Genomic DNA, 19250 nt, shown 5'->3' with positions numbered 1-19250 from the left:
TATCTGTCTGCCTTAGTTTCCTCCTCTGTAAAGCAGGATTAATAATAAAATTTACCTCTCAGAATTGCTATGAGGATGAGTCATTTTAAAAATACTTCAGAAGCCTTAAAAGCAACATATAAATGTGAGCTATCTTTATTTGTTTTCTACAAATTTTGAGGTAGTTGATATATATATATATATATATATACATATACACAATACAAACATGTGTATACATATATATATATATATACATATATATAAAACTATAATAATTTCAAAATGAGGCAGTTGAAGCTCAGAGAGGTTAAGTGAATTAATAGCACATAGCCATGCAGTAAGGATTCGATACTGAATTTTAACTCAGATTACTCTAAACTTCAGTTGAATATCTCTCTTCTTAAAAATTATAATTCAATGTCACATGAGGTAATGTCATATGGTAGAAAAAATCTTGGATCTATAGAAAACCTCTCTGAATTTGTATCTATATCTGTGAAATAAAAGGCTTGATCTCAATTAGAAGTTTCTAAACATTATTTTTTTTTTTCATAGATTCCTTTGGCAGTTTAGGAAAGCCTTCTTAGAGTACTGTTCCAAATGCACAAAATAAAATACATAGGATTTACAATGAAAACTAATTACATTAAATATTGTTATTAAGATATTTTTTAAAAGCATGTTCATAGCACTTAGGAATCCCACCTAGATTATAGGATGTAAATCACAGATCTAGAGCTGGAAGAGACCAATGAGGTCATGTAATTGAAATTCCTCATTTTGTTTATGATGAAACTGATGATCTCAAAGGGTACTTTCAGGTCCAAATATTGTACTATCACCATGCTCTTCATCTTTAGGAAAACGAATTATCTTAAAAATTCTTCCCTCATATAGAACCTTGTATCCTGTTCCTAAAAGTGCTACCTTAGATTGATACATAAGATGATAGAATGTTAGTATGAGAAGAAGTGAATAAGCACTTGTTAAGTGCCTACTATATGTCAGGAACTGTGCTAAGTGCTTTACAAATATTAGCTCATTTCATCTTCATAACAACCTTGTGAGATAAGTATTATTATCAAGCTCATTTTACAATTGAGGAGACTCAGGCAGATGGACATTAAGTGACTTCCTTGTAGGCACACAACTAGTAAATATATGAGGTTAATTGTGAATTCAGGTCTTTCTGTCCTATGCTTCACTGCACCACTTACCTGTCCCCTAAGAGGGGATCTAAGTTATCATCTTAGAACTTAGAGTTGAAGTCATATCATTTTGTAATTGAGGAAAGAGAGGCCCAGACAGATGATATAACTTTGCCCCATGACACACAGAAAATAAGAAGCAGAAGCGATAATGGAACCCACTTCTTCTGACCTCCCAGTAATTCATTCAGCTCTGGATCATTTTAACTGTTCCTTTTTTTTTGTCTTTTCCAGATGTATCCTGTATTTTTTTGAATTTCTGTAACCAATTTCATTTAAGTTTTATTTTTCCCAGTTGCCTATGAAACATAATTTCAGTACCAATACACCCCTCATTTGTGACTATATCTAAGGGCTAGTTTGGGATAGGGATGGAACCTGGACTTGTACTTTCATTGATACAGGGAAATAGAGTAGTTAGGAAATTCCCTCAACTCATGCAAACCAGTAGTGTCTTTTCAGCAACTTAAAGTCTTAGATAACTTGTTCCCAAGTATTTGAAGGGCCATCAAATGAAAGAAGAGTCTCATTCATGATAACATCCTCTTTTTATCAATGTTGTTTTTTACTTCATCAGTCAACAGGATATTGGTTGGTTAAATAATTTATCTTTAATCTTCCTTTAAATGAGGAGTTATAGATTATGCTTTTTTGAAGCATCTTTTCTAAACAGAGGGAAAATTTAAAGATAAACTGAAGTTTTAAAGGGTCTGATATATTCTTAATTTTTTTGAAATGTGAGGAAAGCAATGGTGGTGGATTGAAAAAAATTCCCTGGAGATTTGATCACCCCCTTAAGTCCTCTATCGAGGTCAATTCATTCATTTTTTCACTGAAGGCATATTGTCTAATGAGAGGGATTTATCTTCATCTACTCATAAACTTTGCATAGTTCTTCCCTTTTCCTTTGGACATAGAAATTGTCATTCTTCTACTCTACATGATATGTGATCTCCAAATGGAATTACCATAATCTAGTTGACAATTTTTAGCATGGTTTTGGTTAGACATAATTAGGAGAAATGAGTGTATATTTGAGGGAGATATCATGTGGAAAACTATCCTCATAATCAGAGTTATCCCAAAGTGTAATGGGCTACCCAATGTGATAATGAATAGGTTGCCCAACATGGAGTCTTTAGAGGAATTTTGGGATGATTATCAATAACTTTGTAGAAATGAACACTGTTTAATGTGAGGTAGAATATATGGCCTTCAAATTCAACTTTCTAGTATATTGCTTCTTATATACCAAATTTCACTTCTAGTGCCTTGGGTCTATGGATTGAGTCTATTATTTCCAATATACCTTTGGGTATAATGGCAAAAGAAAATTATCTTTTAAACAATTATCAATTCTCAGCCATCCATCTATCCTCCAAATATCTATCCAAAACCTGGATCTCTCTAGACCACTCCAACTATAAGTAGAATGGTCAATCATGGGCTGAATCCCAATGATTATAGCAAGAGAAGACTTAACTTGCTGCATTTTTTGCTGATCTGGAATGGTTTATTTATTTATTTTTTTGTAGACAGCATGGTGGTCCTCTGTTTCTAGGGTTTACCTTCTTGATGGTGAGTGTCTCAGAACTCCCAAACTTAAGAAATCCAAAGATCTTAGCCTTCCCTGGCATCAGGGATTTTAGGTGTGTGCCACCACATCCAGTTTATGCATTTATTTTTTTCTATACATTAATACCTTTTAGTAGCTTCAAATTTTGTGGATATTCCCTCCACCAATATAGATTATAATTCTTCAATAACTTGATACATATCTTCATCAAAAAGTTTTGATGTCAATTAAAAAGGTACCTGACAGATCTATTGATTAGGATCATCTAAAATATATTTTCTGGAATCAATCTGGTCCACTCAGAGCTTGTAATTTAGGTATATTGAAGGTTTGCTTCTAAATGTTTTTGTTTTATTTCATAACTGCTGTGAATTAATTAATCAACAAGTTTTTTTTCTTAATTGACTACTATCTACTAGGCTTTATTCTAGGTGGTGAATACACAAACATAGAGAATGAAATAATTCTTATTCACAATCCAATGATAAATCTCTCTGAACTTAACTGGGTTAGCCCTTGGACTATCTATCACGACATGCTTACGAGAAGCCTTCAAATTCTTCCAGAGCTAACGCTCTGTTAGCCTAGATTTCAAGGACCCAAGTTTACTTTTGTACTACAAGAAGACATTAAATAAGTACTTTTGTAAAATATACCTATATCTTTTTATTTTGTACTATTTGGAATGTGTCTCATTTGCTGCAGTAGACCGTGATCTCTATTATGACAGGGACCATGTCTGATTTCATATTGTATTTTCGTTTCTAAGGTAGTGCTTTGCACACATTAGTAGATCTTTAATAAATGCTAACTCAATAAATGCATCATTTGAGTAAGATGTACTTGATAGATTACAGATATGAGGAAAACACAAATAGGTTTATATACCCACACATATAAAAGAAAATTCAACATAAAGTACTCATCTAGTTTTCCTTCTCAATCTACTTTTATCTATGATCATTTGAATGTTTCAGGTAAAAATATTTTAGATTTACCCTTTCTGCATATTTTCAGTATGTGAGAACCAGACTACATGCTCAGTTCTGTTATTAGAAGGAAAGACTATAACATATCTTCCAGAAACTAATGTAACTAAAGAAGATAAATTTAGTGAATTGCCTTGGATTGGTTTGGGCCTCTGTTTTAAAATGGGCAGAAGTACTAAATGCTGTCTATAACCTTTTCTACTTCTAATTCTATGATCTTATAACTTTTCTTATCAATTCTATAAATGTTCTAGTCTTAAAAAAATATTTACAGTCTGACTTCCGAAAAAGAAGCATCCTCATTATTGTTCTGAAATATGAATACTACAGGCAATATGTGACCTAAAAGGCATTTTATATGGCAACATCCCTTAAATCCAAGTCCCCCTTTTTTGAATAAAACAATCTTCATTGCTCTTGGATACTAATTTTCCTAGACTTGCAACCAAATCCTTTCCCTGACTAGTGTGCTGTATGGTTGTTCCATTTATACTGTTAAGCTTGGTTCTTTGATCCCAACCTGATTATCGCATTTTGTCTTTATTTGCCATCTGCTGGCCCAGACACCAAACAATCCGAATTCTGTGGAATCAGACCTGGGTACTGGTAATTTCCCCCTTTGCTTTCAATTTTGTAATCAGAAGTTAATTTAGAAATATTTTTTTCCTACATTTGACTTCATAACTATTTTCTAAACTGAATCTTTTCCATGACTGCTTTCTTTTGAGCCACTGTGTCACAAAATCCCACAGAGGGTTACATTTTTTAGTATAGAACGCCAATACACAGGGATAGCTTTTTCTGCTCCTGGCACAGTGTGTATGAGGCTACCTTTCAAGAGAACTGATTCACCAGAATGCTTTAGCAGGCACTCACAGAACCTGGGAAGGAAGTTAATTACCTCTTACAGTTTTTAAAAAGCTAACATGACATCCATCAGTCAACAAGCACTTATTATGGTCTACATGTCTTCTTTTTCATCCACAGGGCTTGGCTAAATTTCTGGTTCATGGCCATCTTCTTATTCACAGTGACCCTAAGATCATTTCATGTTCCAGTAACACAGACTAGTGGTTTTCTATTGTGAATTTGTAGAGCTATAATCACAGTCTGGAAATGGATTTTCTCTGAAGGAAATGAAATTTAGAAAGTGCACTGACAACATTTTAATTTTTGAAGCAGCATATGGATAATTGAGTTTAGCTCCTACATAGAAGACAGATTTGGAAGGGATCATGAAGGTCATCTAGTCTAACATTTTCATTTCACAGATGAAGAATCTAAAGCTCACATGGGATTAAGTGAGTTGTCCAAGGTCATACCAATAGTCCACATCAAAGTTGAAATTTGAATCCAAACCCTTTGATTACAGAGCTAGTACAATTTCTACTGTATTATGCAGCCTCATAAAATCATCTATAATTATATACAGATCATTTCTTCATTAAGGGTCCTAATGAGCATTCTAATAAGCACTTTACCAAGTATCTACAATTATATGTTATAATTTTTATATATACAGAAGCACTTATTCAATAGTTATTTTCTGAGTAATGCCTTTAAGTCAAGTATTTATCTGAATCTATCAAAAGAAATATGTATTGGTGATGATTATGATAATGATAATAGCTAACATTTATATAGCACTTTAAAATTTGCAAAAACACTTTATAAATCTCTCATTTCAAAGTCATGACAACTTTGAGAGATGACTGCTATTGTTATCTCTGCTTTACAGATGAAGAAAATAGAGCAGATATATTAAGTGATTTGCCCAGTGTCAGTAAGTATCTGAGGCTGCATTTCAATGAAGATCTACTTGACTCCAGTTCCAGGATTCCATCCAATAAACCGTCTCTTTAGGTATTTCAGTCTCAGGGATCATGGACTGTTCTGCTTGACTAAATACCCTCCCATCAAAGCCATACTATGTAACCCTTTTCTCCAAGGAATGTGTGATCAAATTTATCCATCTTTGTGGAAAAAAACAAAAATTTACATAGTAGTAATCCATCTGGCCTTAGATATTTATTAGCTGTGTAACTTAACCCTGTTCACCTCAGTTTCCTTATCTGTAAAATGATCTGGAGAAGGAAATGGCACATCACTCCATTATCTTTGCCAACAAAGCATCAAATGGGGATGTTTAGTCAGACATGACTAAACAATGACTGAACATCAAAAGTTCATATGCATTAATGAGACAAAAACAAATATACATTTTGAATCTGAGACCCATAATCATCAGTAAATTGTATATTTGTGATAAAAATAACTTACATTTCTCAGATACATTAATGTTTCTGAAGTGTTTACTTCATACAAGTCTTTTGGAAAAGATAATGCAATAATTTCAGATACCTAGTAAATTTCAGAGAGATAATCTGACTTGACTATTTTAGTGTCCATGCCATGATTCAACCCTCAACTTATGGATTCCAAGTTCATTTTTTTTTCTACATGATACTTACATATCACTGTAATTGCTGGAGATGACATTAGGTGGGGCAGAAACAAAAGCCTTATTGATGGTCAAATAAATGAAGTCCTTCAAATTTGTAAGTATTAGAACTCTACCTCATAAATCACTGCAAGATGACTGATGACTCAAGATGGAAATTTTCCAAGTTGTATGGCAAGAGGAGCTAATCTCCCAGGAGTTCAAGGATGCTTCCATTGCCCATGTCTATAAAAGTAAAGGAAACAGACTGTCTTGTGACAGTCACAGGTGTGTCTCTCTTAGTCATTGCTGGCAAGATACTTGCCAGAATTCTCCTTAATAGGCTGATCCTTCACTTGGAAGATGGTCTTCTACCTGACAGGCAGCGAGGCTTCAAAAAGAACCAAGGAACAGTCGATGTGGTGTTTACTGCCTGACAACTCCAGGAGAAATGCCAGGAGCAGAACAGAGGCCTATATCCAATATTGGTAGATGTGACCAAGGCCTTTGATACTGTTATTTGTTGAGGACTCATGGGAAATTATGTCAAAATGTGGTTGCCTGGAGAATTCATCTGCATTGCATGTGAATTTCATGACAGCATGTTTACCCAGGTTCTAGATAATGGACAACGTTCTTGTGCCTTCACAGTGACCAATGGAGTGAAACAAGACTGTGTGCACACTCCCATGCTTTTTAGCATGATTTTTTTCAGCCATGTTGTCAAATGCCTTCAATGAGATTGAACACAGATCAAGGTCAGCTACTGCACTGATGATAAATTCTTCAGCTTGGAAAGGTTACAAGCCAAGACCAAACTGGAGGGAATGTTAGTGCATGATTTTCTGTGGATGACTGTGGACTCAATGCAGCCTCTGAAGCTGAGAGGCAACAAAGTGTGGATCAATTCTCTATTGCTTGTGTTAATATTAGACTAACAACACTAAGAAAACACAGGTTTTCCATCAGTCACCAGTACACCATCCATATGTGGAACCATTAGTTACAGAAAATTGAGAAGTTTTAAATGCTGTGGATAAGTTCACTTACCTTGGTAGTGTACTTTCTAGGGATGTACACATTGATAATGAGGTTGACATATGCATTGCCAGAGCTAGCTCAGTGTTTGGGAGACTCCAAAGGAAAGTATGGGAGAGAAGAGGCATTAGACTAACCACAAAACTGAAAGTCTATACAGTAGTTGTGCTGACTACATTGTTATATGCCTATGAAACCTGTACAGTATACCAGCACCATTCCAGGAAACAGAATCATTTTCATTTGAATTGTGTTAGGGAGATTCTGAAGATCACTTGGCAGGATAAGATGCCAAACACTGAGGTTCTTACTTGAACTAAACTGCCAAGCATTCAAACTCATTTTCAGAGAGCACAATTCTGATGTGCTGGCCATGTTGTTTGAATGCAAAACGTATGCTTGCCAAAAAGAGTGTTTATAGAGAACTCACACCAAGCAAGAATTCACATGGTGATCAAAAGAAATAATACAAGGACACTCTCAAGGTCTCTCTTAAGAATTTTGGGAGGCGGAGCCAAGATGGCGGAGTAGAAAGACGCACATACACATAGCTCCGAACCCACAACCCATAGAATGGCTACAGGGAAGTAACTCATGGTGAATTCTGCACCCAGAGGCCACGGATCATTGGAGTGAGGGAGATTTCTGTTCCGGAGAGACCTGCAAACCTCTCGCAGGGGGTCCTTCATGCTGCGGACTGGGCGCCGGGACTGGGACCTGAGTGCAGCCCTGCTGGGGCCAGGGCACCGAGAGGAAAAGATCTGAGTGGGCTTCAGGGACGGGATCTCCAGCAGCCACGAGGGTCCCTCCACCCACAAAGGGACCTGCAAAACTCTTGCAAAAGGTCCTTCGCGCTGCAGACCTGGAGCCCAGCCCAGACCTGCTGTGGCCGTGGCCGCAGCACCGAGAGAAACAGATGCAAGCAGGCTTCAGGGACGGGATCTCCAGCGGCCGCACAAGTCCCTCCATCCACAGGTGACAGGGGTGGGTGAGAGAGTCTCTTTGGCGGGTCAAGAGGAGAGTGGGGTGCCCCCATAATTCAGGCCCCCCCGGGAGGTAGAAGCTGAGAGGCGGCTGCAGACCAGGGGCTCCCCAAGCGGGCGGGAGCGTGAATCCATTTTGGAAGGTCTGTGCATAAACCCCCTGAGGGAACTGAGCCTGAGAGGTTGCCCTGCCCCAACCTCAGCACCTGAACATAATCTCATACTGAATAGCAGCCCTGCCCCCGCAAAAAGCCCTAAGGCTGGAAGCAGCATTTGAATCTCAGACCCCAAACGCTGGCTGGGAGGATCAGGAGGTGAGGTGGGTGTGAGGAGAATATTCAGAGGTCAAGTCACTGGATGGGAAAATGCCCAGAAAAGGGAAAAGAAATAAGACTATAGAAGGTTACTTTCTTGGAGAACAGGCATTTCCTCCCTTCCTTTCTGAGGAGGAAGAACAATGCTTACCATCAGGCAAAGACACAGAAATCAAGGCTTCTGTGTCCCAGCCCACCCAATGGGCTCAGGCCATGGAAGAGCTCAAAAAGAATTTTGAAAATCAAGTTAGAGAGGTAGAGGAAAACCTGGGAAGATAAATGAGAGACTTGAAGTCAAAGCATGAATAGCAGATCAGCTCCCTGCTAAAGCAGACCCAAAAAAATGTTGAAGAAAATGACACCTTGAAAACTAGCCTAACTCAATTGGCAAAAGAGGTTCAAAAAGCCAATGAGGAGAAGAATGCTTTCAAAAGCAGAATTAGCCAAATGGAAAAGGAGATTCAAAAGCTCACTGAAGAAAATAGTGCTTTCAAAATTAGAATGGCACAGATGGAGGCTAAGGACTTTGTGAGAAAGCAAGATACCACAATACAAAACCAAAAGAATGGAAAAATGGAAGATAATGTGAAATATCTCATTGGAAAACCAACTGACCTGGAAAATAGATCCAGGAGAGACAATTTAAAAATTTTGGGACTACCTGAAAGCCATGATCAAAAGAAGAGCCTAGAAATCATCTTTCATGAAATTATCAAGGAAAACTGCCCTGAGATTCTAGAACCAGAGGGCAAAATAAATATTCAAGGAATCCACAGAACACCACCTGAAAGAGATCCAAAAAGAGAAACTCCTAGGAACATTGTGGCCAAATTCCAGAATTCCCAGGTGAAGGAGAAAATATTGCAAGCAGCTAGAAAGAAACAATTCAGGTATTGTGGAAATACAATCAGGATAACACAAGATCTAGCACCCTCTACATTAAGGGATCGAAGGGAATGGAATAGGATATTCCAGAAGTCAAAGGAACTAGGACTAAAACCAAGAATCACCTACCCAGCAAAACTGAGTATAATACTTCAGGGGAAAAAATGGTCTTTCAATGAAATAGAGGATTTTCAAGCATTCTTGATGAAAAGACCAGAGCTGAAAAGAAAATTTGACTTTCAAACACAAGAATGAAGAGAACCATGAAAAGGTGAACAGCAAAGAGAAGTCATAAGGGACTTACTAAAGTTGAACTGTTTACATTCCTACATGGAAAGACAATATTTGTAACTCTTGAAACATTTCAGTATCTGGGTACTGGGTAGGATTACACACACACACGAACACACGCGCACATACATAGAGACAGAGTGCACAGAGTGAATTGAAGAGGATGGGATCATATCTTAAAAAAAAATGAAATCAAGCAGTGAGAGAGAAATATATTGGGAGGAGAAAGGGAGAAATTGAATGGGGCAAATCATCTCTCATAAAAGAGGCAAGCAAAAGACTCATTAGTGGAGGGATAAAGAGGGGAGGTGAGAGAAAAACATGAAGTCTACTCTCATCACATTCCACTAAAGGAAAGAATAAAATGCACACTCATTTTGGTAGGAAAACCTATCTCACAATACAGGAAAGTGGGGGATAAGGGGACAAGCAGGGTGGGGGGGATGATAGAAGGGAGGGCATGGTGAGGAGAGTGCAATTCGAGGTCGACACTCATGGGGAGGGATAGGATCAAAAGAGAATAGAAGTAATGGGGGACAGGATAGGATGGAGGGAAATATAGTTAGTCCTATACAACACAACTCTTATGGAAGTCATTTGCAAAACTACACAGATTTGGCCTATGTTGAATTGCTTGCCTTCCAAAGGGAAGGGGTGGAGAGGGAGGGAGGTAAAGAAGTTGGAACTCAAAGTGTTAGGATCAACTGTAATATTCTTGCCACTAGGAAATAAGAAATACAGGTAAAGGGGTATAGAAAGCTATCTGGCCCTACAGGACAAAAGAGAAGACAGAGACAAGGGCAGAGAGGGATGATAAAAGAGAGAGCAGATTGGTCATAGGGGCAGTTAGAATGCTTGGTGTTTGGAGGGGGAGGGGATAAAAGGGGAGAAAATTTGTAACCCAAAATTTTGTGAAAATGAATGTTAAAAGTTAAATAAATAAATTTAATTATTAAAAAAAAGTAAATCTGTTTCCCTCCTTTTCTGGAAAAAAAAAAGAATTTTGGAGTTGATTGTTTGACATGGGCAACACTGTTAGAAGACTGCTCACATGGAGTGAGAAGGTAAGAAAAATAAGAGAATTTGCTGTGCTCTATGAGCAAAGCAGAATTGAAATAGAGCAAAGAAAACAAAGGATGCACAAATTTAGAATATCCATCCCAAATGTTCACACAGACTATTTGTGCCCAACATGTAGAGCATTCCAAGCTTGTACTGGTCCGAGAAGCACAATAAGACATATTGAAACTTGATTCTAACATAGTGATGTCATTTCGGTCCTTTTCAGGAATGAAGGACAACAACCACCATCCAGAATTCCTTCAGCATCAAAGATTTAGAGCTGACAGGGGCGTGAGTATAACCCTCTCATTTTACTGATTACAAAAATCAATGCATGAGAAGTTTAATGATTTACCTCTGGCCACACAAATATCTAGTTTTGGAATCAGGATTCAAACCTAGCTCTTCAAATTCAAGATCCAGTTATGTTTGAAAAACATTGAACTGACTTATGTTTTAGCCACTTTAATAGAAATTATACAAAGGGTATCACAATTAACAAAATATTATATAGTTTCCTTCAGCATAGTGACTCCAAGCTTCTGCTTAGACAGACTACTTCCATGTCATAGAGATTCTAGCCTTATATTAAGTTGGAAGTGACTTGAAAATAGGGCTTTTATTGTATCTTATCTTTCTGTCCTCACTGCCTTCTAGAGAGTATACATATATTAGGTTCTTAATAGTTTACTGAATAAATGAAAGATCAAATCTATTAGCTATTGAAATATTGCTTGGATTCTAATTATTTGAAATGTTTTTATTTTTATTTGATTCTTGTTTTTTCAGTTGTGGCTCATTTTCTGTTTGTGCATTTGGGGATTTCTTGACAAAGATACTAGTGTGGTCTGCCATTTCCTTCTCTAGCTAATTTCATAGATGAGGTAACTGAGGCAAATAGGGTTAAATGACTTGCTCAGGGATACACACTTAGGAAGTGTTTGAGGTGAGATTTGAATTCAGAAAGATGAGTCTTCCTGATTCCAGGCACCAAACTCTAACTCCTGTGTCACCTAGCTGTTTTATTTCACTTTATGAAGCTATAAAATACCTCTTTGGTTGGGTAAGGTGATTAGCTCCTGAAACATACAGTATTGATATCTTTACTCTCTTTTCCTCTCCACTAATACTTCTAGTACTTCAATACTCTACTAGTACTTTTTTAAATACTATTTTTGACATCAATCACACAACATAAGCTTACGTATGCCAAAGAAAAAATAGAATTTGAAGTAAAATAAGATGATGACACTATTTTATAAATGCCCTTGTTTTCTGATGTGATAGAGTGTAAGCTGCTTAAAAGCAGAGACTATTTAATTTTGGTCTGTGTATCATTAGGACTTATCACATAATGTGAAACATAGTAGATAATCAGCAAATGTCGTTTTGATTTATTAAATGATGTTAATTAATTTAGTAACAGATATATTTAGAAAATAATCCATAAACCCTCACAGTTCTTAATAATCAGTATGAAGTTCTTTCTTTTTTCATCCTGCCTCTCATTTGTATCTGAAGAAATAATTCCAATTTTTTGTTTTTCAAGTTATCCAAAGATATGTGCAATTATCATGTTTCATGCATTCCAGCTGGTCAGTTCACTCAGCTGACATGTAGTTGATTATTACAAATATTTCTTATTTTGTAAGATATACTATAATACATTCTTTGATTAAAAGTAGTAGGAGATAGTTGAAAAAGTAGAGGTCTGGGAGTCAGGAGTATTGAGTACCATCAAATCTAAACTCTGACTTGACTTGCTAGATATTTTGGGCACATCAAAATCTCTCTGGGCCTCCATTTCCTTAGATATAGCTTCCAATCAAAAGTCTTTGCTGGTTGTTTTCTCTTAGAAATCTACATAGACAATATTACATAAAAATTACAAAAAGATTTCAGGAAACAAGTTGCTTCAATATGTCTATTCTTTTGGCTTAAGGAGGGAACAACATACACTCAGAAGCAAACACTATTGTGGGAGAACAGGTCAAGAGAGAGAATGGAATAAATGAAGGCAGGATAGGACAGGGGGAAATGCAGTTAGTCTTTTACAACATAAATATTATGGAAGTGTTTTGCCTTGTTACACATGTATTACCTATAGTGAATTGCTTGTTTTCTCAATGAGGGTGAGTGGGGAGGGAAGGAGAGAATATGGAATCAAAGCTTTAAGAATGAATGTCAAAATTTGTTTTAGCATGCAACTGGAAATTAAGCTATACAGGCAATGGAGTATAGAAATCCATTTTGCCCTACAGGAAAATAGAGGGGAAGGGAGATGGAAGAAGAGTGGGTATTGGAAGGGAGGACAGACTGGAGGAAGGGGTGGATGGGGTACAAGCACACATAAATACATACACACATACACCTATGTACATATACATACCTACATACACAAACACACATACACAGATACAGACACAGACACACACACATATACCAACCCCTGTTCCAGGGGAAAAGAAATTGTAGCTCTTTATCTCAACTCAATGCAAATTCTGTGAGTGAAGTAGCTTAAGTCTACTGGTAGTATTTTCCTTAAATCTCTCTTTCTCTCTAGTACACACACACACACACACACACACACACACACACACACACACACACACATACACACACACACGTGAACTTTAATAAATATTCATCTCTATTAAATGTATATCTCCCACATCTCCAGTCAGTTAGCAGTATCAAAATTCAATTTTTTTTTTTTTTTTTTTTTTTACAAATTCTCAGTAATTTAGAACTCCTTCCTTCTGGGCTGTTCTCCTTACTTCCCAATGTCTTCACATATATCCAAATAAGTAGAAGTAGCTCATATTTGATAGCTACTTGTTCTTAATAGAGTTTCAAACAAGAAACACAAAGTATTGCCCCAAAATAGTTCTCAGTGATGACCACTGACTACATGCAGAATTGTGAGAAAATAATGTAGTTTTCTCTCACTTCATTCTGTTTATTATTGGGATGAATACAAACTAGATATTAACTGTTTTTATGCCTAATGCAGATATTACTTTTCTCTACTTTCAGGAGAGTGTGAAACAACTCAAGCATGCCTCATTAACAGACATCTATTTCTTCTTGTGCAGTTGTCAGTAAGAGTCTTTGGACAATCCCTTTTTGGAATAGCAGTGCTTCCAGTAATTAGAACTCCTCTTGACGCTGATCAAACTTCAGGAGCGTCTCAGTCCATACTTGATTCTATAAATCTGCAGCTGAGCATAAGGACTCCACCTAGGTCTCTTTCCTGGCTCCTGACTTTACCTCCATTGTTGCCGTGTTCTCACTTCTTCTAAGTAAACCCATCTTTCCACAAGAAGACAGTATGGAGAGCTTTTTCATTCTACTTCAAATTCAATGAAAACTATGACATGCTTGCGATGAAAGTGGCCAAACTTTGCCTTCCAAACGTCTGATTCTTACTGACCTCTGGGAGGGCACCCTTTCAGAAGGCTTCTATAGTTCTTCTAACAATTAAGAGCTGCTATTCTATGTTGATCATGACTAATAATCTGTAACATTACAGAGTGACTCAAATGTCATTCATGACCATCTCTTCCTTTTAACCAATGCTGTTTTAAGCTTAGAAGTCAATGAGTACCCTAGATAGTTTCTTTTCTCTATAAAAAAAAAATATCTTTTTTTGGAAGTTTTAAGAATCTTTTTTAAACTTGAGAAAATTGTGGAAATAAATTGAAGTTTTGAAGATGTGGTAATTCCTTTGGCTCTTTTTAAAAGGTGATAGTAATGGTAGAGGATTGAAGAAATTGGCAGAAGATTTGATCTCTTCCTTTTGTCCTCTATTAACTGCAGGTGATTCATTTTTCACTGAAGATTTCTCATCTTATAATGGAGGAGGGGCTGTTGAGCTCACCCTACTCCTGAACTTAAGTACTTTATTCCCTTTTCTCTTTGGTATGCACATTCTTCCTCCTATATTCAGCATGCCCTTGGAATCACCAAATGGTGTTGCCAACATCTAAATGTTAATTTCTTCTATATTTCTAAACCAGAATTTAGGTCCGGAGTCCTCCTGTTTTCAAGTGAATTTTCATGCTGTGGCTAGAAAGGGAATTCTCCACAATAGTTCAATGGCAGAGGTAATTTTAGTCTGAGGGAGCTTGGGGTCAAAGCTGAATTCTTTTTAGCAGAAGATGAATACCATGGTGGAAAATTGTAGAGTTAAGGAAGTCATCTGAGGCAATTGTTGACAGAGGTGATAATACAGGGCATAGAGATGGGGAGTTAGAACTAAATGATAGGTGACAGTGGGATGTCATGAGGAAAGGCTGTTTTATTAAGGGAGTTGATAATGTCAAGAAGACAAAAGAAGAAGATGAAAAAGGTGAGGGGAATAAAAAGCATCAATGAAAATAAAAAAAATCAGGCTGGAGAACTGTCAAACTGAGAAGTCTAACAGATAAAAAAAAGGCAAGGTCTCAAACCTAATGGAAATCTCAGAAATGGTAAAAGAATTGTAGATAATAAGAGAAGAATATCTATTCTAGATATCATTTAAATTAATGAATTACTATGCATATGTTTCCTGATGCTGAATAATCCTTTGCTTGTAATTTTTCCTCTAATTCAATCATTCAATTCAAATAACATTTTGAAGTGTCTATTATTTGCAAGGCAATGTGCTAACGGCTAGGGATAAAGATACAGAAATCTTTGATTTCTTTGTCCTCAAGGAGCTTATAATGTAATGATGAGATATAATTATAGAAATAAGTAAATATAAGGTAATTTAAGGAGAGAGAAAGCACTAATGACAGGGGTTCAGTGAAGATTTACAGCCAGTGGTATGGCATTAAATGTTTAACTACTGGTTCTCTGAAAAACGCGCGCGCGCACACACACACACACACACACACACGATGCGTTTTTGAATTTGATCTGCACAATTCATAATTTTTCCATAACTTTCTTAAATTGAAATGGTAAACAAAACAATAAATTAAGTCCTGAGCATTTATGGATTTTATAAATATAATGCTCCCACCAAAATTTAATTGGCCTAAGGTTGATATATGTGTAGATGTATACACACATATACATTATATATATATATACATATATATTTATGAATAGTCTGATTATAGGCTGTGAAAGCATTATATTCCCATTTTCAGATGAGAATACTAAATCTCTGAAAGAGTGTTTCCCAAGATCATATAGCTGGCAAGTATCTGAGGAAGCATTTGAACTAAGCCCAGTCCTATTCACTATACCATTGCCCCTAACTTTAATGCAACAAATATATTAAAAGTTATACTGTATTACCTATATTCATATTCAAAATTTTACTTAGTTTTATTTTGAAAGGATTAGGATTCATTTAGTAAATAAAACTGAATATGAAAAAATTGATAAATTTTCAACAGCAGAGTAATTCTGGTGAATATTACTAGATAGGAATTTTCTCTAAAAATTCTCCATTCATTATCAGTCAACCTTTGATGATGATGATGATAACTGACATTTAAATAGCACTACAATCATTAATTCATTTGATCTTCACAATTACTCTGAGAAGAAGGGGCTATTATTATTCCCATTTTTCGGATGAAGAAAATGAGGCAAACAAAAGTTTAGTAATTACCCAAGGTGATTTAGCTAGTAAGTACCTGAGGCTAAATTTGAACTTGACTCCAAGCTCAACACTCTATCCACTATGTGTAATGTTAATGGGAGTTAAATATCCCCCCTCCCCCCACACACATCCATTTATATACCTCAGGTAGAGCCAATTAAGGGAAGCTTGATTAGGGGAGGCTTGTTTTCTAGGAAAGCCAACACCTTTTGATAATTTTTAATGGGACACTGGATTACAAGGGTCATGATATCTAGTGTGTATACATATATATATGTATATATATATAGTGTATGTATATATATATATATATATATATATATATATATATATATATGTGTGTGTGTGTGTGTGTGTGTGTATATATATACATATAGTGTACAAATACTCTGAGGTAAAGTTTTGCTTTGGGGCTTACTATTTGGAAGAAGGTTCACGTGCCAGATGAGACTCTGGGTAGTCATTAAGGAGCACCCTGGCTTTCAAAACTCAGATGTTGGTACTTCTCTTTTTGGTAACTCCATATGTATGTAGTGGTCGGACAGTTGGAACTGTCTGTTGATCTGTGATGTATATATTGCTTATGGTCAGACAATTAGAAGTCCTGTCTATTGGTCTTTGTTTCTCTGCTTGTATTTTCTCTGTTGGTATATGTGATTTAAAAAGATTGTTGACCCCTCAAAAATTGCTTTCCTTTTAAAAAAGCAGATCTAAGAACCTGTGCTAGTAGGCCATCCTGGATATGTCAGGATGCTTACTGCTACACTGTATGTCACCTCATTACTTTTTATGTTTAGTGCTTTCATCTTTACCATTCATCTGATATACACTATGCATAACATATTTAAGGAAGGAAGGTAAGAAACATTATTAAGCATTTACTATGTGTTGGGGATACAAATACAAGCAAAAAGGCAGGCCCTGTCCTGTAAAAGTTTACATCCTAATGCAAGAGGACAAAAGACAATAAAAAGAGGCCAATATGGGATGGGGAGGGATAAAGGTACCCAATTTCAGGAGCATAATTTTGAAGTCTAGAAAATCAGGAACAGTATTGTCAGGGAAATGAAGTTTTCTGGAGTAATTTACTATTAGGAACAGGAGAAGGTCTTGAAAAGAGATATTCCACGGTGAATAGGCCATAGAGGTGGTTGTGTTGGAATTTAGAATCTGCCCACCCAGGGACACCAAAAACTTGTGATTTTTTGATGTGTTGTGGTAGAACTGTCTCAAAGGATCTGGAGTCAGACCACCTGTAATCCAAGTAAAGGCCTAAATTGAGATTGGTGCCTCTCATGAAGGAGGCTAATTTCCAAGAGGAAACAGCAACTTCAGAGAAAGCAAGATGGATTTTTATAGGGTAAAGATTCAATTATATAATAGAAATTATGAACATTAAAAAGGCCAGAAGGGTTTGTTAAGAAATTAGGTAATAGGGGAGGGTCCTAACCTTAGTAAAACTGCATGGGTTATGTATGTATGATAATGATATTATAATAAGCCTTTCTACATCATAAGTTCACTCTAGGTCAGTTCTTTACTATTTTTGCACAGGTGCCTGCTTAGGGAAAGTCCCTTGTATTGTTTTGGGGTTCGTATCGCACTTGGGCATCCTGGTGATGCTGCTTTCTTATTGGTTGAGTATTGTGGTTCTGTCTGAGGCTAGTTGGATGTGGTTATAGTTGAGTGCATGATCACATCTGCTGTTTCTGTGGGAAAAATGAGGAATAGGTCTGGGGGCAGTGGCTGGGATCCCATCACATGGACACACCTGCTGTTTCTGTGAGAAATATAAGTTCATGGACACACCTGTTGTCCTGGTGAGTGATAAGGCATATTTGAAGAAGTGAACATACTGAGTGTGGAGGGGTGAGTGGCTAGGTAGGGGCAGTGGGCCTGTTGTTCAGTCAGTCCTATAAAGAAGTTAAAAGATTGGGACTTGGAACAACTCTGTTAGGATTCCATCAGTAGAATGTTTGAGAGCAAGGAGGCCTTAGGCACTGAGGGAATTTCCCAGATGAGAGAGGAGAAGAAACATGATTTTCAAATCCAAAAAGTTAAGGAACAGGACTGGGAGGTCCTATAAACCTATAAGCTGGATGTCCAGTAGACATCATTTTTCCCCCAGGAAAATTCATTTATCCAAATCAGTAACAAAACAGAAATCAGGAAAGGTATACCCAAGAGAATATATATCAGACAATGTGAGATAACTAAGCTCAACCAAGGGAAAGTATCCTAGAAGGGTAAGTTCCTTGAAGTCCCTAATGTAGTAAGCAGGAGATAGGGACATTATGGAAATTGCCAGTCCCTCTTATGTCAGTTTCTTCTAAATATTTTTCTTCAGTAACTGGAATTGAGATTGACTTCATTTATATTCCTTGCTGAAGTTAGAAGCCTGAAGAACCTAGAGTGATGGCAGGGCCTGCAACAACTGAAACATGGAAAGAACTTGACAACACTTTCAGGAATTTGAAGAGCTTTCCTCTTTTCTGATGTAGACTACTGTGCCCTATCCTTTACACAGGGCAAGACATTCATCTCCACTGAAAAGGATAGGGTCCCATGCCAATGGGCTTTGGGACTGGGGTTGCATTCCTCCCCTGGACCAAATCCTTTTGTAGTCGCCCAAGTCCACAACCTCTAAGTATACAGCCTAAATACAAGCATCAATGCTTTAAGACAACAAAGATGCACATTAAGTGATCTACAAGTTTATTTTTTCTGACTCTAGTGAGATAGGTATAAAGCATTTTGCAAAAGTATAAAAGTTCTATAATAGTTGCTATTGTTATTATTATTATTATTATAACAACTCATGACATCTTCAACTGTGCCTTCACAACTAATCAGCAACTGTTCTAGACAGCTCTTTTTGAT

Source organism: Notamacropus eugenii, chromosome 4, assembly GCF_028372415.1.
Source record: "Notamacropus eugenii isolate mMacEug1 chromosome 4, mMacEug1.pri_v2, whole genome shotgun sequence".
Taxonomy (NCBI): Eukaryota; Metazoa; Chordata; class Mammalia; order Diprotodontia; family Macropodidae; genus Notamacropus; species Notamacropus eugenii.
The sequence above is the reverse complement of the archived record's forward strand: the minus strand, read 5'-3'. Positions refer to the sequence as shown.